Source organism: Canis aureus, chromosome 5 (genome assembly GCF_053574225.1).
Source record: "Canis aureus isolate CA01 chromosome 5, VMU_Caureus_v.1.0, whole genome shotgun sequence".
Taxonomy (NCBI): Eukaryota; Metazoa; Chordata; class Mammalia; order Carnivora; family Canidae; genus Canis; species Canis aureus.
This window is the reverse complement of record NC_135615.1, coordinates 3,435,155-3,458,962: the sequence shown is the minus strand read 5'-3', so window position 1 is coordinate 3,458,962 and position 23,808 is coordinate 3,435,155. Positions and strand designations below refer to the sequence as shown.

Genomic DNA, 23,808 nt, shown 5'->3' with positions numbered 1-23,808 from the left:
ACAATTCTCAAACCTACATTGCAAATTACCCACATATACCTGAAAAATAACAAGCAGGTTTTTTTTTAATTCCTACCTACTACTTGTCAAGTTTTATTCCTTTGCCTCAAAAAAATTGACCTTTAGAAATGCTTCCTAAGGAAATGCCTCCAAAGACATAAGAATATATTATTATTTAAGAGGTTTTTAAAAAGAAAGAAAAACCTAAAGGACAAAAATCTAAATTCTTAGATTCAATGCTACCATAATTAGTATTGTCATGAGCAATCTAAATAAGTTACAGAACTGATATACTTGCAGCAACTGGGTGGCTCAGTAGGTTAAGTGTCTGCCTTCAGCTCTGGGTTTTGGGATTGAGACCTCCGTTGGGCTCCCTGTTCAGCAGAGTCTGCTTCCACCCTTTCCCTCTGCCCCTCCCCTGCTTGTGCGCGCGCGCTCTCTCTCTCTCTCTCTCTCTCTCTCCCTCTAATAAATAACAAAAATCTTTTAAAAAGTACAACCTGGGGCAGCCCTGGTGGCTTAGTGGTTTAACGCCACCTTTAGCCTGGGGTGTGATCCTGGAGACCTGGGATTGAGTCCCACATAGGGCTCCCTGCATGGGGCCTGCTTCTCCCTCTGCCTGTGTCTCTGTATCTCTCATGAATAAATAAATAAAATCTTTTAAAAATAAAAATAATAAAATAAAAAGTACAACCTATAGTAATGTTAATTTACGTTAGATTATTTTGAATTATTAGAATTATTATTTTATAGTAAGAGAAAAAGAAAATTAGGAGGTCATAGTTATAGCATTACTCCAATTCAAAGGCTTGTTTGGAGGTTCTAGCAGGGGAGTGCAGCTACTCCTATACCCTTGACAGAATAGTCCTCCTCTATCAGGGAAGGTGGCCCTCTTCAGCCAAGGATAGCTTCAGGAGGGATGCACAAAGAGCAGTAAGGAGGGAAGGGGACACCAACCTAGCCAGCCAGCTCAGTCAAATCAACTATGGTGGTCAATGGAGTGACAGATGTCACAGCCAGATCGCCCCCACATCCTCCATGACCCCAAATTGAAAGGAATACACATCTAAGTCTATGTATACAAAATAAATGTATTTGAGAGATATGAACCAGTGAATAAACAGATGAAAAATACCTGTATTTTAGTAATCTCCCACCACATAAACTTGCTTTCTGACCCATAAACCTGTATTTTTTTTTTTAATTTTTTAACAGATACATGTAGGGTAGGCCGCTTCAGGATGAAGCTGAACATCTCCTTCCCAGCTACTGGCTGCCAGAAACTCATTGAAGTGGATGATGAGCGCAAACTGCGTACCTTTTATGAGAAGCCTATGGCCACAGAAGTTGCTGCCGATGCTCTGGGCAAGGAATGGAAGGGTTACGTGGCGTGAATCAGTGGTGGCAATGACAAACAAGGCTCCCCCATGAAGCAGGGTGTCTTGACCCATGGCCGTGTCTGCCTGCTGCTGAGTAAGGGGCATTCCTGCTACGGACCCAGGAGGACGGGAGAGAGGAAGCGCAAATCTGTTCGGGGTTGCATTGTGGATGCCAATCTCAGTGTTCTCAATTTGGTTATTGTAAAAAAAGGGGAGAAGGATATTCCTGGACTCACTGATACTACTGTGCCTCGTCGCCTGGGGCCCAAAAGAGCCAGCAGAATCCGAAAGCTTTTTAATCTGTCAAAAGAAAACGATGTCCACCAGTATGTTGTTAGAAAGCCCCTAAACAAAGAAGGTAAGAAACCTAGAACCAAAGCACCCAAGATTCAGCGTCTTGTTACTCCACGTGTCCTCCAACACAAACGTCGGCGTATTGCTTTGAAGAAACAGCATACTAAGTAAAATAAGGAAGAGACTGCAGAATATGCTAAACTTTTGGCCAAGAGAATGAAGGAGGCCAAAGAAAAACGCCACGAACAGATTACCAAGAGACGGAGGCTGTCCTCTCTGAGAGCTTCTACCTCTGAGTCCAGTCAAAAATGAGATTTTCTAAGAGTGACAAAATAAATAAGATCAGACACCCAATAAATAAATAAATAAATAAATAAATAAATAAATAAATAAATGTATCTACACATATCATTAGGGTGTTTTGTTCATATTAATATAAAGTAATAGTGTAAAATACTTTTAAAAAAGCATTGCTCTGCATGGTGGGATTATAGGTAATATTTTTCTATAGGCTTCTCTAAATTTTCTACAGTGAATATGCTGCTTCTGTAATCAAGGAAATAACAAATATTGTCTTTAAAAACAGAATCAGGGATCCCTGGGTGGCGCAGCGGTTTGGCGCCTGCCTTTGGCCCAGGGCGCGATCCTGGAGACCCGGGATCGAATCCCACGTCAGGCTCCCGGTGCATGGAGCCTGCTTCTCCCTCTGCCTAAGTCTCTGCCTCTCTCTCTCTCTCTCTCTCTCTCTGTGACTATCATAAATAAATTTAAAAAAAAATTAAAAAATAAAAATAAAAAAATAAAAACAAAATCATTCATTTTGGTCTCATAAAGGTAAATACAATTTGACAGTTCAGCTTCTGGATCAATCTTATCCATATCACATTTAAGCTTAAATGGTAACACAGATTCACCAAAAATTAAGTATCAAAACACAGATCCTTCCAGCAACTCCATTTCTGGATATATACCCAAAAGAATTAAAAGCAAGGATCCAAGCAGACGTTTATACAACCACATCTGCAGAAACATTACTCATGATAGTTAAAAGATGGAAGGAATCCAAATGTCCATCAACAGATGAGTACACAAAATGTGATATATACATATAATGGAATATTATTCTGCCTTAAAAAGGAATGAAATTCTGATAGATGCTATACCCTGACATTATGCTAAGTGAAATAATCCAATCATAAAAGACAGGTATTGTATATGGGGGTACATATATGAGATACTGGGAGCAGTCAGGCAGAAAGACAGAAAGCAAAAAGGTAGCCAGGGGGAGAAGACGGAGATGGAATTATTATTTAGTAAGTACAGAGTTTCAGTTTAGGAAAATGAGAAAGTTCTGGGGAATGACAGTGCTGATGCCTGTACAACAATGTCAATGTACCTAAATGGCTCTGAACTATACACTGAAAAATGGTTTTACGGTTATGTATAACTTTGCCACAATTAAAAACACACACACAGTTGTTTAAAATGACAATGTTTGCAGAAATCCAGTGACTCTGTATATATCATGGATAGCCTAACCTAGGATTTTCAAGCAAATGGCATCTATAATTTTTTTTTAAGATTTTATTTATTTGACAGAGAGCATAAGCAGGAGGAGTGGCAGGCAGAGGAGATGAAGAGGCAAGTTCCCCACCGAGCAGGGAGCCCAATGTGGAGCTGGATCCCAGGACCCTGAGATCGGGACCTGAAATGAAGGCAAACCTTAACCGACTGAGCCACCCAGGCACTCCAACATCCATGAATTTAGATTAGATGTGAAGAACAGAGTAGACAGAACAAAGGCTCTCAGAACAACCTTATACACATTCACATAATAGCTTATTACAGAATAGACCTCTATACAGGTGGGACAGGACAATGCGAAATACAATAGCCTGAAGGACAATTAGAGGCAATACAACTATTTTGTGTGGAGTTATCAATCACATCACAAAATGAAAGAGGTACAGAAGAATGCTCTGCCATGGTGCCCCAGACACCCTGCATTTATCCAAATAGTCCATGTAGACAAGATCTGAACCACAGTTGATATGACTTAGAGGAATATCTTACGATCCTCCTGTATCACGGGGGGGGGGGGGGGGGGGGGGGGGGTCTAAGGAGCCACTAAGAGGTTGTCTTAGTCCATCTATACTGCTATTAACAAAATATCACAAGTGGATAGCTTACAAACAACAGATATTTATGTCTAACAGTTCTGGAAGGTAGAAGTCGAAGATCAGGGTGCCAGCATGGTTGGGTGAGGGCCCTTTTCTGGGTTGCAGACTTCTGTGTCCTCACGTGGTAGAAGTGGCTAAGGATCTCTTTGGAGTCTCTTTTATTATAAGGTACTAATCCCAATCCTGAGGGCACCATCCTCAGAACTTAAGGTCCTCCCAAAAGCCCCACATTCCAATACTAGTGTTAAGATTGCGGGGATCCTTGGGTGGCGCAGCGGTTTGGCGCCTGCCTTTGGCCCAGGGCGCGATCCTGGAGACCCGGGATCGAATCCCACATCGGGCTCCCGGTGCATGGAGCCTGCTTCTCCCTCTGCCTATGTCTCTGCCTCTCTCTCTCTGTGACTATCATAAATAAATAAAAAAATAAAAAAAAAAAAGATTGCAACACTGAACAGGGCAGGGAGGCAACATTCAGATTAGCCTCCCTGTCTCTCTGGTGGCTGCCATGAGACGGGTTCTCACTGCCTCCTGGGTTCTGGTGAAGTATGGGGCTCTCTGCACATTCCTCCACTCCGCACCAAACAGAGTTCCAAAATATAAACCCACTTAGCTGCAATCTAGACTTGGCTTCCTGGCAGTAGTGTATCCCATGATACATGCCAATACACTGGCCCCTCTTACTTCAGCATCACCCTGCTTGGTATGTTGGAAAAAGATTACAGGAAGCTGGCACCTTTCACTTATTCTTTTTTCTGTTTGTAGGTAATCAACCACCTAAATCTAAAAGTAATTTGTTTTTTCTTTACTGATAAAATTGGTCAGGCCTTGGCCTTGCCTTGTCTTACAGGTGTGAGTTCAACAAGAAGTAGTCACAAATGGCACCAAGTTCTTGAGACTACTGCTACAAACCAAATGGTAATCTTTACATGTAAGCGGGATAAAGCAGACAGTTGTTAAAATTCACCTTCTCAATTTCACTTGTTCTTATGTGCGGTATGTAGCCTTACCTTCCTGCACTAAACCCATCCTTAAGAGCAGATACAGGGGCGCCTGGGTGGCTCAGTGGTTGAGCATCTGCCTTTGGCTCAAGACGTGATCCCGGGGTCCTGGGATGGAGTCCCGTACCGGGCACCCTGCAGGAAGCCTGCTTCTCCCTCTGCCTGTGTCTCTGCCTCTCTCTCTCTGTCTCTCATGAATAAACAAAATCTTTAAAGAAAAAAAGAAAAATAAAGCAGAGACATGCTCTCTTCTACTTTCCTATATAATTTTATCAGCCCAGATAGATAGCATTATGCATTGGCAGTACTCAGTAAGTATTGCTGACCACATGTCATTTAGTCCCTGAGCTACAAGCAGATAAGGTGCTACTCTTTGATTTCATAGAAACAACAAGCAAAATCATGACAGTTTAAAAAAAGAGAGATTTATTTAAGGTCACATTTTCAGGAATCAGGATTTGCTACTGATACTATGTGATATTCTATAAGGAAAACATTACATCCATATTTTTTAAGAGGGAAGAAAATTTTTTTTCCCACACCAAGAGAAAAATGATTTCTACAAAGCAAAAATCCTGCCAGAAACTAAGGAAGTGCTCAGGAACAATTAGGACATATCTAAGGAATATAGTTTGGAAAGGAACCAGTTTAAAGAGGCTCCCACCACCAAATCTGGTGCTGGGACAAGTCAAGCAACAAAAAATAAGAAGAGATTACAACTCACCAAATAAGAATCCATGACTCCATACTGATTTTTATACAATGGGGAGAAGGAAGAGCTCTTCCTTACACTGCCTACCAAAAAACAGAGAAGGAACTAAAAAATTATTAATGGACATTACAACTAATGAGTGAAAGCTTGATAAGAAATAGAATACTTACATAGTCTCAATCTCCCCACAAATTACTTATTATTATTAATTAAAGCTACATTACACTGAAGAAACCTGAATGGTACCACTCCTCAACCAAACAAAAAAACAACATCACCAATGATGAGACAAACGGCATGTGCCTCTTCATGTATCACTTCTGTGGTATTCCTGCCAAAAATGTATATACAACCTGAACCTAATCAAGAAAAAACATCAGACAAACCCAAATTGAGTGATATTTTACAAAATAACTGGCCTGTGCCCTTTAAAAATGCCAAAGTTGTAAAACAAAAAGAAATGTTTACTAGCTGTAAAATGAATGCAGTATCTCTAGTTGTTCAAATATTTACTGAGCAACTACTATGTGCCAAGGACTGTTCTAGATAATGGGAATATTATGATGGGCAAGACACACACTGTCCCTATCCTCATGAGTTTATATTCTGGGGGAGACAGACAACAAATAGGCAAACAAAGTGAGGTAAGAAAATGATAGAACTGCCACAGTGATGAGAGTTCCTTTCCCTGAATTGTGTTTCTAGGGATAGACCCCCGAGGAGGTGACACAGGTTGCCCAAGAGCCAACAAGGTAGTTATCTTTGGGAAGATCTTGCAAAGTAGAAGCTATAACAAGTGCACAAACCTTAGACCAGGACAAGCTTGGTAGTGAGACAAACATCAAGTAAGTCCTTGTGGCTGGAGTCGCTATATGAGAAAGGAGATTTATGTGGCAAGCAGGGACAGAATAATGACTGTGAGCCATGAGGAGGAGTTTGTGCTTTACTCTAACTACAATAGGAGCCAAAGTAGGTTTTTATGCAGGGCAGTGACATGATCAACTCCACATCTGTTAAGGGGAAAGAGACAGGATTAGAAGAAAGAACAGCCTGAAGAGAGTAAAGCAAAAGAAGCAATTAATAATAATAAGCCAGAGAACTTGCTCCATCTTCCCAGAGATTCCTGCAACTGCAATACAGAGTCTTTTTTCCTCTACCAGATTCTAACAGGAAATAGCAGCACTATTACCAAATCTAAATCTACAATAATGGTGTATTATGTGAGTAATACATTAGGATAAATAATTGGAGTAGATTTTTCCAGAGCAGCACCACCCAGCAAACCTTACTGAACCCAAGTTAAGTGGACCCTGCCATAACCAGAATCACTCTTCTGGTCTCCACATCCGCCCTGCCCCAGTGGCACTTGCCTTGCTTCCCCCATTCATATATACCACCAGCTTCCCCACTCAGAGACTTCTGAGAGCTGTTAAGAGAGCTATCTACCACACAGCAATTCCCAGACAACTATGTCAGTCTCAACTTTTAATCAACAAAACAATGCTTTAACATATATAAAGGTTAGCATTTACCACATACTTAATCTGCTTTAATTGCTGCTACTACTGGACGGCTCAAATCAAACTCTAAGGACAAAACTCAAAACTAATCTCCTGATTAATCTACAAAGCAAAAAGAAAATTACTCCCAGGAAAGGCCTTCGGTGTCTATCTTCATAATACAAAATATTTTACAGCTGGGCAGCCCGGATGGCTCAGCGGTTTAGCACCGCCTTTGGCCCGGGGTGTGATCCTGGAGACCGGGGATCGAGTCCCATGTTGGGCTCCCTGCATGGGGCCTGCTTCTCCCCCTGCCTGTGTCTCTGCTTCTTTCTCTCTGTGTGTCTCTCATGAATAAATAAATAAAATCTTTAAAAAAATATATTTTACAGCTATGTCAAAGTATGTACTATTTTTAAATGCTATGGAAGTAAATATGCAAAAATGTCAATAAAAATCTTTGCTTCTTTATAATTTATTTAAATCAATTAGATTGGTTTAAAGCATGGTTTATGTGAAGACACTAAATGGGCAGTTTTAGAACAGAAGAGAAAATGCTAATTTCAAGTTACATAAACTGCTAAAAAAAAAATCTAAGATAGGAAAGTTGACAGATGTTCACAGCATTAGAATGTTTTGTAAAAAGTAGATAAATCTGAAATTTATAAGGGGCAAGTTCAAAAAGAAAGAGAAATAAATTATAATTTTATTCAAAACTTACTGATCTTCTAGCTTTCGAGTTAACAAAAGTCTCAAAAACATTTCTGTTAATTTCTTAATATAAACAATCATGTTTTTCTGCTAAGGTTGGTCTTGTCAAAAATGAACTCCCCGCTGAGTTTTACCTAAATTAATTCATCTTAGGTCTACTATTTTGGGAGTATATTGGGAATGTCTTAGGAAAACCAAAACATGTATTTTAAAAACAAAATATGAGGGATCCCTGGGTGGTGCAGCGGTTTGGCGCCTGCCTTTGGCCCAGGGCGTGATCCTGGAGACCCGGGATCGAATCCCACATCGGGCTCCCGGTGCATGGAGCCTGCTTCTCCCTCTGCCTGTGTCTCTGCGCCTCTCTCTCTCTGACTATCATAAATAAATTAATTAATTTAAAAAAATAAAAATAAAAAAAATAAAAAATAAAAACAAAATATGAGAAAATTACTTCTGTCCTTCACTGGGCTTCCCCCAACCATTTACTATCCTCTCCAAACTCACCCCTTGTATTCATTCCCCACAACAAACAATGGTAAGTCTTCCTGTCCATACTCAACCTTGACCTTGACCATGTCATAGATGAGTCTTCCTGTCCATACTCAACCTTGACCTTCACCATGTCATAGATGACTGGACACCTTTCACAGGGGGAGCCATCCTATCAACTAATTTAAGTGAACTCAATCCTTTCTCTTAGGAAATCGGAACAGAGCTTCTAGTCAGTCTTTTGCGGACCTAGAATTGAAGACATTGAGGTAGCCATTTGCTACCGTGTATAGAGGAAGAAAAGAAGCTATTTTATAATAAAGATTCACAGAAAAATAAATAAACATAGAGAAAGATAAGATCAATTAAAACTGACAAGAGAATTTAAAAGTAAAATATTGAAAGAAATAGCTGCCTCAGTTCCTACAAGCTATCTAACTCCCAATTCCAAGTAAGACTCAGGTATGTTCTGCGCCATTGCCTTCTATAAAAATATTCTCATACACTTCCAATAATACTTCCCTCCCCGGTTCCTCACCCAAATCAGTTTTAGGGGACTTCTGCTACAAACAAAAGAAGTTTTAATTAATGCTTGTGGTAAGGAGCCTCCAATACAGTCCCTAAAGTATCTCTAGGTATTCACATTCTTGTGTAACACCATTCCCTTGAATGTAGGTTGGATTTTAGGGATTTAATTCTAACAAGCAAGCAATGATGGAATATTACTTCCAAACTTGGATCATAAAACAGCTGTGTCTTCTATCTTGCAGGTCTCTCATGCTTTCTTTCACAACACTTGCTCTGAGGGGAGGCAGCTACCACGTTGTCACTAGTTGTGTGATGCTGAGGAGCAATCCCTCTTAGCACAACTGCTGTATCTGTAAAGTGAGGATCTCTATGGTACTTGATTGTATGAATGTTCTAGGATTCTATAAAGGCTATTTTCTCATACTCAACAAAAGCAATATACTGCTTTCACAGGTCTGAAAACATCTATTCTCTCTCCCACATTATACCTTTGAGTAATCATTTTACAAAATCCAGAATGTATGCAAAATACACAAAACTGGTCTCCACATCCATCAACTATGAAATCTTTTAGAATCAATGTCTTCTTAATGTGCATAATTCATTACATAAGATGTTTGGGAATTAAGCCACCAACAAGTTCCACATTCCTTACTGACTTCAGAATTAACCTATGTGCCAATCCACCCTGGCACCTTTCAAAAACAGTTTCCTTCTGCCTGCAGCACACTTCCTGCCTCTTCCCCACTCCCATCCCTCTTGCCCTTGCCATAGCCTTCTCTGACCACATCTCCTCATCAACCAGGACAGAGGTAATCACTCTGGCTTCCCTTCTATCTCTGTATACTGCAATCATCCATTTGCATATCTGTCTCCCCTTAAAAGATTATTAGGACCTTAAGGGCAAGGTCCAAGTTATATTGATCTTGCATTCCCAGCATCCAGTGGGGAACATGGAACTTAGTACTTGGAGGAACTTTTTGTTTGTTGACCAAATGAAGAACTGAACCTTAAACTCCTGCGGGGGGTGGGAGGCAATCAAATTCTCACACTTCTTAAAAATGGCCCCTCTGCAGAGCCAGCATACCTATGGGACTGACCACAGTAGCCATGACTCTGAGCCTCATTGCAGGCACCAAATTCCCCCCTAAAGTGTTAGAAAATAAGCATCTCTCAGCCAAGACTTGCCTACTGAATTCCATTTTCTCTCCAACATCTTCTCTGTGGTTGAAGAGAACACATTCTAGTATCATTTCCACATAAGGGGTTTACCACTTACTAAAATGTTAATTTAAAAGGAAAGGAAAAAAAATAAAAAATAAAAAATAAATAAAAAAATAAAAGGAAAGGAATTCCTGTAACTTCTCTGCTTGCCTAGGCCCTTACAGTAATAGCATTCTGCTTAATACAATCTCTTTATCTACAGCGAGAAATCCAAATGAAAACCTGTCACCACTTCTGGACTCTGGGAAAAAAATAGTAATAATAATTTTGTGCTCAGTTTTCAGCCACCTCACACATTGATCCCACCATCAGGATTAACAGTTATTTTCAAATAAAAAATCAACAGCAAGAGACAAGTATTCTAGATAAAAAAATGGAATAAAAAAAGTGAAATAAAGGCCAAAACATTATATACCAAGCATCTTATAACAGTACTGAAAATAAGATGAATTATTTAGACAGTCAGAAACAAACAACACAGCTAACTTAGATCTCTGTAATCATTCCCATCACAAGCTGGCTAAACTGAAACACCAAACTGTACAATGAGAAATGGCTCCAAAAACTGTTAAGCTAAAGACATTCAAAGCAGCATTGGTCTTTATTAAGAGAATATAATTTCCATTCATTATAAATACCCCTTTACTCACAATACCTTAATAATGAGCTAGTTACCCGTTCACCAAAAGTGGTCCTCTAAAGGCACCTAACAAGAAGCATTTTTGTTCATCTTGTTCCAATGCTTTTATATGCTTAAAATGAAAATATCTTAAATATTCTATAACCATAATTTTCTGTTGCAGATTTATGCCCCTGGTCCCCATGCTAAGAGCCCTCATGTAAGTAGTACAAAATATGTTTTGTCCTATTTTCATTTCGTGCAAATAGGCTTTGTATACATTTGCATTTGAAAACCAAATGAAAGAACTCAATACATTTAACTTGGGTAAGGCTAGACCTTCCCTGAGAGACTTCATTTCACAGCAACAGGCATATACACTAGGGTTGCTCAAACTTTAGATTCACCCTTAAAACAATACCTAATGTCACTTTGGAGAATACAAAAAGAAAAGAGAGAATATAACCAAGGTCTAGCTGTTTCTGCATGGCTTAATATGATCTAATGAGTTTATCTTCCATATCCCTTCCAGGTGTGCCAAATGAACTAGAAGCGGTTCCTTCTTATGACTCCCAATAATGCTACTAAATGGTTCTGCAGACACTGACATGACAGCCCCAGAAATAGTCACAGCACCGAGGACTTGGTCTTCCCATCATTCTCCCAGGAGCCTTTTCTTTTTTTTTTTTTTTTATAAATATTTTATTTTTTTAAGGATTTATTTATTTATTTATTTATTTATGCGAGAGAGAGAGAGGCAGAGACACAGGCAGAGGGAGAAGCAGGCTCCATGCAAGGAGCCTGATGTGGGACTCGACCCCGGGTCTCCAGGATCACACCCTGGGCTGCAGGCGGCGCTAAACCGCTGCGCCACCGGGGCTGCCCCCCAGGAGCCTTTTCAATCTCAGACTAATGGCTCCAGCAACCCAGTTTCCCTCTGTGTTTTCTAACAAGGGTGCTGAAAACCACCTCTCTAAATGAATAGCTGTACTTTTATAATGATAACGTTTCCTAACAAATAATATGTGCTATATGGACACAGAAGGGCTTGACTATACATTTTCAAACCTCAGGCTTTTGGAAAATATCTTCAACTTCATGAATCACTTCCAGGGGTGCCTGGATGGCTCAGTCGGTTGGTTGAGCGTCTGCCTTCAGCTCAGGTCCTGATCCTGGGGGTCCTGGGATGGAGTCCCGCACTGGGATCCCTGCTCAGTGGGGAGTCTGCTTCTCCTTCTGCCCACCACTTATGCATGCTCTCTCTCTCTAATAAACAAAATCTTTTTTAAAAAAAAATTTTTCAAGTCACTTCCGTTTGTATCTTTACACTTTTATATCTAAGGGACTGACATTTTGAGTTCAAATATTTTTAGAGGAAATGTCTGTCAGGAATACAGCACCACCACATTTTTTGGAGCATTTTTCCTCTAGATAAGCTACAAATCAAGAGTTGAATCTTCAACCTCTATTTCAAGAAGCCAATACCACCATTTCCTTATTCCAGCAGAAGTGTCCTCAGGTAAAGAAAGTGACTCCTGAAATCAAATAATTGAAATAGGTACCTCCCTAAATATGTTTCCTTAAAAGTATAACAATGCAACACAGATGCAACCAAGAGGTTTTTTCCCCCAAAGGTTTCTAAGATGTTCTTAAGTATCAGACAGCTGAATCAAACACCCATTCTGTTCACCTCAGGAGGCCACGTCGTCAAGCTGTTGGTTGAAATTTCAAAAGGTCCACAAAAATACTAAATTGTACTGAACATTTGTCAAACCCAGCCAAAGCTACTGCAGAAAACACAGTCAGATCAAAGAATTACAGCTTCTAACAGGCATTCCATTTTTATATTCCTCATCAAAACAGATTCTCAAAAGGAAAGTCTACTGTTAGTACTATAAAATATGAAAACCCACACACAGAACTAGCTGATTTTTAAAACTGAGTAAAAAATAAAAACTGTTGGCTAAAAGAAGAAAAACTTACCATACCTTTTTGTGTATTACACTAAAAAGAAAGAGAAAGAGAAACTAGAGGAAGAAGAAAAGAAAAGAAGAGAAATCATAAAGGAAGAAAATTAAGTGATTTTTTAAATTCATTTTTGAATTCAAGTAAAGAATTTACACACCTTCTGGTACACACAGAAAGCTATCCTAACCAGCCATTGTTAGATTTGCAAGCAATGTCTTTCTTGTCCATCTTAGAACAGGATGCTAGTTCTAATGAGTTCAAATGAACAATGCAACCCTTTGCAAAGCTGGGGGAAGAGGGCAGAGCATAGATCACATCAAGTCCAGATCACCCCTTGGAGCTGTGCAGCATAGAGTCTATGAAGTTCTACACCCACCCCATCCCCACCCCCTGCCTGAATGTGTCAAAGCCAGGGACACAGCAAACCATTTGGAAGTTGCTTTACTGTTTCCTTTTCACCTTGAATTCAATGGTTCTCAGGAGAAGTAGAAGGAGAGTTGCCTCCTTAGGGAAATTATATTTGGCAATGCAAGGAGACATGTTTGGTGTCACGACTGGGGATAGGAAGATGCTACCAGCATCTACTGAGTAAATGCAGTGATGCTGCTAAATATCTTACAATGGACAGGGCAGCCCTCACCACCAACAAAGAATTATCCTGTCCAAAATATCAATGCCAAGGTTGAGAAACTCTGATATAGCTTAAGAACTCCTGCTTTACTGAAAGGGTTCCTGAATTTTACACTAAGAAGCTAGGCTCAGTGAACATACTTTCACACGTAAATATGACTAAACAAGATAAAACCCATTTATGAATGTTACTGTGAGGATTAAAAAACTAAAAATTATATAGGCAATTTATAGACTGTCCTTCTCTACTGGACATCAATACTGCAGTTTGACACCATATTTCGAATCATGTTCATTAGAGCCAGATACAGACAGAAAAGGGAAAAGCATTCATCTGATGCCTTGAACTATCAACATTCCATGCCCAAAGTGAATACACAGATCTAATCTGAGAACAATGGAGACTGGGGGGCAAGGACAAGGCTGCATTAAGCCATGCCTACGTGGAGGTAGCTGGCTGCCATCTAGCAGACTAATGTCACACTTACCTACTGACATGAGCCCCTTGCTTTCAAATTTTCACTTCAGCCAAACACTCCTTCCCACAATTCCTTTCATTCTTTCCTTCTAGTCCTATCACAGTGTTGTCTTATAAATACCCAGGCACAATAATAAATTTCATTTTCAAAAAACTCAACAAATGTTCTCTCAAAAATACTTATTAGTTAAATGAAAGAAGAAAATATTGTCTGGATATCAAGTTTTCTGGTTTCATGTCAGAATTCCTCTCCCAGCAGAACATCTCTCTCAATTCTGAAAGTCACTGCCATGCTTACTATCCATCTCAAATCATTCTCAACGATGCAGAGGCACCCAAACATCACCCAATATAAAAGCAACCAATCCACTTCTGATGCCTATTTCTTACGTCTCAGGGCCTTGCTAGGCTATTACAAGGCATGCTGTGCTGTCTTGCACCTGGGTCCCATCTTAACGATGCTGCCACAGTTCCTCCCCACCTCCTCTGCTCATATACTTCACTTCCAACACCCAGAGGCTGCCAACAGCTTCCTAACTTGAGTTACCAAGTAACCCTCCTACTAGTAGCTCTACAAACAGCCAAGCGTGCTCAAAGAGCTTGCATGGTGCTTAAGATACATGGCCTGTCAGAAAAAAACCATCTTCCACTGAAGCAAATGGTTTGCAAAGCAAGAATATGTTTCCCATCTCTTAAATTTATCCCTAAGTGGTTAATACTTAAAAGTCACACATTTGAATACCGGCTTTGCTAGGCTTCCTCTGCACTTCCTACAAAATCAAAGAAATGGAAAAAAAATCAGACATTAGATTTATTTTATATAGAAAAGGATCAAATATATGCTCAAGTTAAAGTGAATAAACGATCTGTATCTCTTCAGTAAGATCAACTTTAGTTTTCAGGAGGCAGAAGGTGATCTCTAATGCTATATAAACCCTGTTTACCCATGCTTTTCAAGCAAAACTACACATTAAAATAACAGTCCATCACTTACACATAGCTGGAGGCTGTGGGAAAATAAAATCACCCATATAAACTTCCAAAAGTAATCCTCACTGTAAATAAAGTAATCTCTGATGAATTTGTAAGTTTGAAATTTTTGAAACTGAATTAAACATGGCATCACAACTTCATTTCTCAACCTGGACTTTGACTAGGTACACAGAAGCCCTAAAACCTACTCTTTTAAGCAACTATACAAAGTCTGGATCCAGGGATCCCTGGGTGGCGCAGCGGTTTGGTGCCTGCCTTTGGCCCAGGGCACGATCCTGGAGACCCGGGATCGAATCCCACGTCGGGCTCCCGGTGCATGGAGCCTGCTTCTCCCTCTGCCTGTGTCTCTGCCTCTCTCTCTCTCTCTCTCTCTCTATCATAAATAAATAAAAATTTATTAAAAAAAAAAAAAAGTCTGGATCCATACCTAAAAGCCAGAGATAGCTTAAAGGATAATTATGATTACACTTAATGGAATAGATGTATTCAATTAATATCCTTAAAAACTGTAAATTCGGGATCCCTGGGTGGCGCAGCAGTTTGGCGCCTGTCTTTGGCCCAGGGCGCGATCCTGGAGACCCGGGATCGAATCCCACGTCGGGCTCCCAGTGCATGGAGCCTGCTTCTCCCTCTGCCTGTGTCTCTGCCTCTCTCTCTCTCTTTCTCTCTGTGACTATCATAAGTAAATAAAAAAAAAAATTTTAGAAAAAAAAAAAAAACTGTAAATTCATTAATGGACAGAATACTAAATTTTGAGTGAAATCTTTTCTTGAGAGACAAAAAAGATGTTTTAACCCATCCATGCATGCACTAATTCCTCTGATTAATGGTAAATTTGCAGTGAAACAAAGAGTTTACCAAATATAATCAAAATACTTTTAATAACTTCTTTTTCCCTTTTTGCCCACCAAGAACAAAAGCAACCATTCACAGGAAAGAATCTGTTTATAAAATGTTTTAAACACATCCACGGGCTTGCAACACACAGCTATATTACATATGAACTCTCATGCAGGGTATTTCCTATACTTCCTCCTTAAAGCCAGAAGGTCTATAATCAGAGGTGTCCAAAATAGAAGTGACTTGCATTTCATCATCCAACTAAGATTTTCTACAAGGCTCACAAAGCAAACTGGCAAGGATGCAATTGCAGTTGCTAACAATTATCTTTAGTGTACTCCAGCTGTACTTTTCTCAGTGCCAAAAGCCAGCTGACATGTCTACAGATGCTAGTAAAGCTATGCTGAGCATGGAACCCACAATTATCATACCCAATGAAGCCCCGCTATATCCCAAGTAGGGAGTAAAGATCACAAAGTGATGACCCAGGAATTAAAATTATATGTAGTAGGTAATGTGGCTATAGATTATTGTTAACCAACTTAACAATAATTTTTTATCAAAGTAGTATAACTATGGGAAAGTAGACACTTAGCCCAGAAATGTTAGCATCGTCCAAACATTTTATTTTTTTTAATTTATTTTTTATTGGTGTTCAATTTACTAACATACAGAATAACCCCCAGTGCCCGTCACGCATTCACTCCCACCCTCCTCCCCTCGTCCAAACATTTTAGAACTCCTTTTTTATTACTTCCTATGTTCAATTTTTTGGCCATACTAAAAAAACAAATCAAAAATAAAAGTTCCTTAAAATAAAAAAATAAAAGTTCTTGACAAAATCAAAACTAATATATAAAATGTCAATATTCTGACAAAGGTGAAGAAAAAAAGACTTCAAGGTTTTCCAATCCAGTATTTTAAAGCAACCTTCCTGGCAAGGTAACAGAGATGTCCAGAGTGTAGTAGTCTGTAGCTAACCAACCCCTGAGATGATCTCTTTTCTCAAATTCACCAAGACTTTCCAGGCAAAATCTTGTTGACCTGAAGTATCTGTCAATTTGTGTGTCAACCCTCAATTGAAGCTTTGAAATATCCCTTTCCTCCAAGAGGCAGACAGCAAAAAGAGGCACTAGAAGAAGTAAAAGAGCCATAGAAAACAACTACAAACAGCATAAATGACCCAAGAAAAGGAAAGGAAAAGTGGGTTAGAGCTCTCTGCAATTGTGAATCTAGCTAGACTTTCTGGAAAGAAATGGCTACAAACAGCCAATAACCTGTTTTGGGCTATTTGAGCTCATTTTTCAGTGCATGAATTCCCCTTTACTTAAAGCAGTATTTTATTTTATTTTTTTTTTGTTTTGTTTTTTTTTTTTCTTTTTTTTTTCTTTTTTTTCTTTTTTTTTATTTTTTTTTTAATTTATTTTTTATTGGTGTTCAATTTACTAACATACAGAATAACACCCAGTGCCCGTCACCCATTCACTCCCACCCCCCGCCCTCCTCCCCTTCTACCACCCCTAGTTTGTTTCCCAGAGTTAGCAGTCTTTACGTTCTGTCTCCCTTTCTGATATTTCCCACACATTTCTTCTCCCTTCCCTTATTTTCCCTTTCACTATTATTTATATTCCCCAAATGAATGAGAACATATAATGTTTGTCCTTCTCCGACTGACTTACTTCACTCAGCTAAAGCAGTATTTTAATACAATAAATTTATGCCTTAAAACCTTCTCTGAAGAATTAAAAAAAAAGAAAAAAGAAAAAAGAAAAAAGCACCCTTCCTTCAGCCTTCACTTAAGGATACATATTACCATTCCTAGGAACTTCCTTCCCATGACACAGTCAGCGGACCAGCTGGGTGGGCTCCATTCCCTCCAGGAGTACCACTGCTCACTATATGACGCCATGGTGTGACTCTGAAGAGATGCAACCCAGAAGACCAGTAAATGTTTGAAAGAGTCGTATTCCTATTCCAACTTCTACTGCCAGCAAGCTTCCCATTCAAGGTCATACAGCTCTATATAACCTCATCCTACCCACTTTAAAATTCCAGTTATCCTTCTGGCACCATCTTATGAACACTCACTACACTGATGTCTTTGTTAGGATGAGCCCCTCAGGCTTCTAGTTTCTCTGCTTATGGAAAGTTCAAACACAGTTGCTGCAGATCTTGGAACACAATATTTCATGCAAGAACATCAACATGAGTACTGTGTTCATAATAACATACATTCATCGAGTACTTTCTGGTTTATTAAGCATTTTAACCTCATTTTGGTTTTTATGTTAGGTACCTCAGGGTATAAGGCTAAGCAGTAATTTTAAGCACATTCTTCTCAAGCAGCGAGGAAAGTGAGGCTCAGCAAGATGGAGGTCCCATAGTAAAGGCAGAGCCATGTCTGGGACATGTGTCTCCTGGTTATTGGGCTCCTGCTCTTTGTCCTCTACACACTTTAGAGAGCCAGAGGCACATTCTAAGAAGACCCTGTCCTGGATTTATCCTTATTGAGCCCTACCTCATTCTTCAGGAGACACAGGGCAGAACAATGTTGAGTCTCAGAGCACAGAGAAGAAACGGTTTCTGACCAAGACTCCCAGCAACAAACTACTCAATTCCAAGATGATGCAAAATGTGGCAGGGAACATGAACTCTCTCCTTCCTTCCAACTACAAGCTGAAAATGATACTGAATGCATGATATCAACTACTATGGACTCACCCCTGCTGCCTATATGTTGACTCATGAAAGGATTCATCCTTTGAAGTATGACAAGCATGATATCATCAAGAGCACTCTTGTGAAAAATACCAAATGCTGCTTCCTGAAAGTAAGCCCAATATGACATACTTGGAGCTACATCCCTGACCTGGTGTGACTAAAACAGAATTTCAATGCCACTCACATGTCTTACACCTTGTTATTTCTTTCCTTTTGGTTCTACCCCTTCCTAGATAGGAATGAATTCAATGTTTGTGTTAACTTCAGCCAGAAATGTGAAAGTAATTTATCTCCTTAAGATAATAAAGACACTCCACTTTGTAGAAAAGGGTGAGAAAATCTACCATTCTACAAAATTATTTAATCTTTGCCTCTTTCAAAAAGCAGGCAGAAAAGTAAAAATCCTAATCACAAAGTATTGCTAGCTCAAAGCATACAGACGATGAATGAATGTTTTAAAGCAAAGTGGACACGGGCCAGGCACAAGGACAGGGGTCAGTTTCTAGACCCAGGTCATTCCCTAACTAGCTGTCACAGGGCCGTTGAGATGTGGAGCTCTCGCAAGTAATAGCAGATTGAATCCTAACCCTGACACTAACTAGCTATGAGACCGTGAGCAAATTTCTTAACCATTCAGTCTCAATTTTCTCCCCTGTAAAATAGGAAGAATGATATAAAGATTAAAAAGGATAACACAGGTCAAGTAATTAGCATAGCACTTGGGCCAAAGTTAGCACACAGTAAATTCTACTACCCTTGTCCATGCTCTGCATGAACTGGGCAGGAAACTGTACCTCTCCAAGATTCAGTTTACTTATCTGTAAAATGAGGGGGAGAGTAAATGACTCCGAGACTAAACTAGAAAGGAAAATAACTAAGTAAAGGTTGTGGATTCCTCATCAGTGCTTTGGAGAATGGTCCCCTCCGCAAACCTTTAACATGCACCTCTCCAATCTGCCTAATACATGTCAGTCCATGCTCAGTCAGAGTGTCTCCACAAATCTTGCAGGCAGTGCAGCTAATATATCTTAGTATGGAATGAAAATCCACAGATAGAGTTTTGCCCATCAGGCTGGAAATGGTCAGTGGGTCTGAGACACAAGAAGAAATCCAAAGAGATGAGGCTGCATATACCCAAAGAAACCAAGATCAGTCATTTAAGCTAATAAAATAACGTGCTTAGATTATAAATTGCTTCTTTCTCCCCCAACTCTTGTAACAGTGAGTGCATTTTTTTCTAGCTACCCTTCCCAGACCTAGGATAAGCCCCTTAGGCTTCTAGTTTCTCTGACTATAGGAAGTTAAAACACTAATTGCTGTATATCCTAGAACGTTTCACATTTAATAAAGAAAATCACCAAGAGTGGCTAAATTACCTATGTTGCAATATGCATATGTGTATGCATATTTATGCATATGCATAAACATTGCATATGTTTATTAGTACTTTTTGGTCTATAAAGCATTTTGGCCTCATTTTGATCTTTAAGGATGTAAGGCCACAGCTAAAGCCATTCATCTGAACAGATAAGGAAAAAAAAAACTAAATATATCACATTGTTAAACAGACTACCATTAGCCATGGTTTATTTCAGGTTAGTTTTTTTTTTTTTCTTTTGTTATGCTTTATAACCTTTAAGCTTCATTTTCAGGATTTCACCCTACCTGCTACCTCCCAGGTTAAAACACAAACAAAACCAAAAAGTTTCATATCCACTCTACTTTCATTATTACAAGTCTTGGTCTTTCTCTACTTCCCTCCTGCTTTTCTCATGCAATAAATACACATGATGGTACTTTGACTCCAACATCCTTAAGTTGTTGGCTTCACTCATTCATTCAAATACAGAGCGTCTTCAGGGTAAAAGGCACTTAGGTTACAACAGCAAACAAAAATGTTCTATTGAAATTTACATAGTAGTAGATAAAAATAGTTATTATATATGTATATACTTACAATGTATATTACAGATGATTTCTAAGAAAGAAACAGTACTTCAGAGAATGTATACTAGAACTGCTGATGAGGTAATAGGAGAGATGTTAAAGGAGGTGGTGAGGAAGGCCTCACTGAAAAGAAGGAGGCATGAACCAAGACTGTAAGCAGTCAAGAGAGTTAGACAAGAGGAAACAAAGAAAAATATTCCAGGCAAAGGGACAGAACAAAGTCCTTGGGGTGACAGCATGTCGGGTGTATTCAAGGAACAGCACTGAAGGATGGATGCCAGTGTACCTAGAGTGAGCTAACGAGTTGAGTGAAGAAAGCAGGCAGCTCACACAGAGCTCTGAAGTCCATTGTAATGACTCCATCCATGGTAAAAGTCCATTGTAAAGCTTTTACTTGGTATGAAATAAGGAGTCACTGCAGTTTTACAGCAGAGGAGTCACATGTTAAAAGTTTTTAAAAGGATCTCTCCATGGCTGCTATGCTGAGAACGGACTGTAGTGGGCAAAGGTAGAAGCAGGGAGATCAGTTAGGTGGCTTAGCTCAGATGAGCAGCAGGAGAGGTTTAAGTGGTTAGATTCTGGATGTATTTTGAAGGTTGAGAGCCATTCTTTCCTAGCAGATTGGATACAGGATGATGGAGAAACTGGGTTGTCAGAGAGAACAGCTGATCTACACAGGATGAAATTGCCGGCAATTATTTTGAGACAAACTAGATGTTACAGGCATTCTCTCCTGATTCACTTAGTCTCAATTAATCTTAAATTCTCTTTAAGTCCACCCCTTTGTCTCTCCTCCTACAGAAATAATCTTTTTTTTTTTTTTTTTTTTTTTTATTTATGATAGTCACAGAGAGAGAGAGAGAGAGAGAGAAGCAGAGACACAGGCAGAGGGAGAAGCAGGCTCCATGCACCGGGAGCCCGACGTGGGATTCGATCCCGGGTCTCCAGGATCGCGCCCTGGGCCAAAGGCAGGCGCCAAACCGCTGCGCCACCCAGGGATCCCTACAGAAATAATCTAATCGGGGAAGACCAGTCTATTGAAGATAGATGTTTCTTTTCAGAGAAACTGTGGCTAAGACTGCAAAGACACACACTTTACCCTAGAAAGCAACCCCAGGACTAATTAATGTTTGATAGCTAATCAAGCAACAATGGGAAGTTTCTATGTGTCAATTACTGACCATATGACTTTGGGCAAGTCATTTCTCCTCTCTCTGCCTCACTTTTTGTCTTAAAGAAAGGACAATATTATCCTAGGGTTATTGTGAATACTAACAAGCAGAGCAGCATCTGGCACAGAGTAAACAATATCTAAGGGCTGCAAGCATTACTACCACTGTCGTTAAGTCTTTTTGTTATTTCTCAATCCCAGAATAATTTTATAAGAAATACCTAGGGAGTTAGTTGATGAGTCCCATATACATTTCCAAAAACATGAATTACCTAACACCACAAAGTACTTTGTACTTTGAGTACAAAGACAGGACAAGTTGCTGGTAGGTGTCATAGAAACCTAACTGCCCTAACTGCCCTGACTCAGTCACTGAAACACTATAGGACAAATATTACCCATTGTGTTTTGAGCAGGGAAAACATAAATTCAAACCTTATGCCTCTGTGATTTTAAGAAACTGACCTATCACAGAAGCCCCATGAACCCCTCTGAATCTTCAATTCTATCTGTCTGAGATGTCTTTAGGAATAAAGATGGTACTTGAGCACTTCAGGTGTTATATACTAGAATAAAGAATGCTTCAGTAGTAGTTTTTAAATGTTTACTAATCATCTATCAATATAATTCAGAAGTTAAAATCTATACCTATATGCTATTTCTATATGCTATTTAACTTAAATCTGTTCTCTTCTCCCAGCTTGATACTGAATGAATTTCTATGGAAAATGTCCCTGAACAACAGACTTATCCAGCCAGGGATTCTCAATCCTACCTATATCTTCGAATTACCTGGAGAGCTTTAAACATACTAACACCAAGGCCCAGTCCTAGATTTCTGGTGTAATTGAAACCAATGTTGAGAAACATATATAGGTAAATCCTATAAGTATTATTTATTGAATTTGGCAGAGAAAATATCGTTTAAATAGTAGATTAGGGGATGCCTGTGTGGCTCAATGGTTGAGCATCTGCCTTTGGCTCGGGCATGATGGCAGGGTCCTGGGATGGAGTCCCACATTGGGTTCCATGCAGGGAGCCTGCTTCTCCCTCTGCCTATGTCTCTGCCTCTCTCTGTCTCCCATGAATTAATGAGTAGATAAATAAATAAATGTGAATTAGTATTTCGGTTTAAACTAACATCATCAGGGCAGCCCGGGTGGCTCAGCAGTTTAGCGGCGCCTTCAGCCCAGGGCGTGATCCTGGAGACCCGGGATCGAGTTCTGAGTCGAGCTCCCTGCATGGAGCCTGCTTCTCCCTCTGCCTGTGTCTCTGCCTCTCTCTCTCTCTCTCTCTCTCTCTCTCTCTCCTCTCTGTGTATTCTCATGAATAAACAAATAAAATCTTTTTTAAAAAATAAATAAATAAACTAACATCATCATATGAACTAAGTTCTGGAGCAAGAGGACAGTACAAGCCTAGATTAGAAATCTTTTTAACATGTGCGAGAGTGTCTTAAACTATCCTGAAATTCCAAAACCAGATTTGGTGGTCCTCTGAAGTTTTCTCAAAACTACTTGAGACCAAATCTTAGATTTCTTTCAAATGAAAGAACACACAATACTATTCTCTTTTTGTCTAGCAAAATCCTTCTAAGACGTAGTGCCAGGGGATCCCTGGGTGGCGCAGCGGTTTGGCGCCTGCCTTTGGCCCAGGGTGCGATCCTGGAGACCCGGGATCGAATCCCACATCAGGCTCCCGGTGCATGGAGCCTGCTTCTCCCTCTGCCTATGTCTCTGCCTCTCTCTCTCTCTCTGTGTGACTATCATAAATAAATAAAAATTAAAAAAAAAAAAATCCTTTAAGACGTAGTGCCAAATACCTGGTTATAATTACTTTTTTTCCTCTCATTTCCTTACTATAGTCAGTAATAGCATGCAGCTTGGCTCTAAGAAATGTACATCTTCCTTTTGTCTGTATTTTTTAAATTTGTATTTAAAACATAAAGCTTCCTCCCAATATTAGTGCACAGCATGGAGAAATTATTTCCAAATGTTTTTGCCTGTCAGCGTTGTATAAGACTCGGTAATGGCTTTCTATAATAAACTCCTGTATTCATTCATTCCTTTAAAATATAATACTTATTAAAACCTTTACTATATACTACACATTTCTTTCAACTGCTTGGACCATACCAATAATCAAGACAGTCCAGACTTTAATACCCTTCTAGACGACTTTAAATGCATTAAAGTATAACTGTAGTTCAAAGACATCTAAAGAGTAGGTTAAGATAATGGAAATCTATTATAACTACACCAGAAATATCACACGGAACCCTAATTTACTAAGTGCCTACTATAAACCAGATGTTACATTAGTGCCTTTAAGATACAGTACTCCTTTAATAAAGTTGCTGTCCTGCAAAGATGACATAACTCTTTAGAAAAAATTAAGAGGCCAAACAATGAGAAAATTCTTTCCTTT

General features: G+C 39.4%; 1 protein-coding gene and 1 pseudogene across 7 annotated transcripts in view; one reads left to right on the top strand and one right to left on the bottom strand.

The window, feature by feature from the left end:
- The window catches only part of CCNY (cyclin Y), a 335,063-nt gene that overhangs the window by 211,801 nt on the left and 99,454 nt on the right, over nt 1-23,808 (bottom strand). The window lies entirely within an intron of this gene.
- On the top strand, nt 1,228-2,015 carry LOC144313609 (small ribosomal subunit protein eS6 pseudogene; annotated as a pseudogene).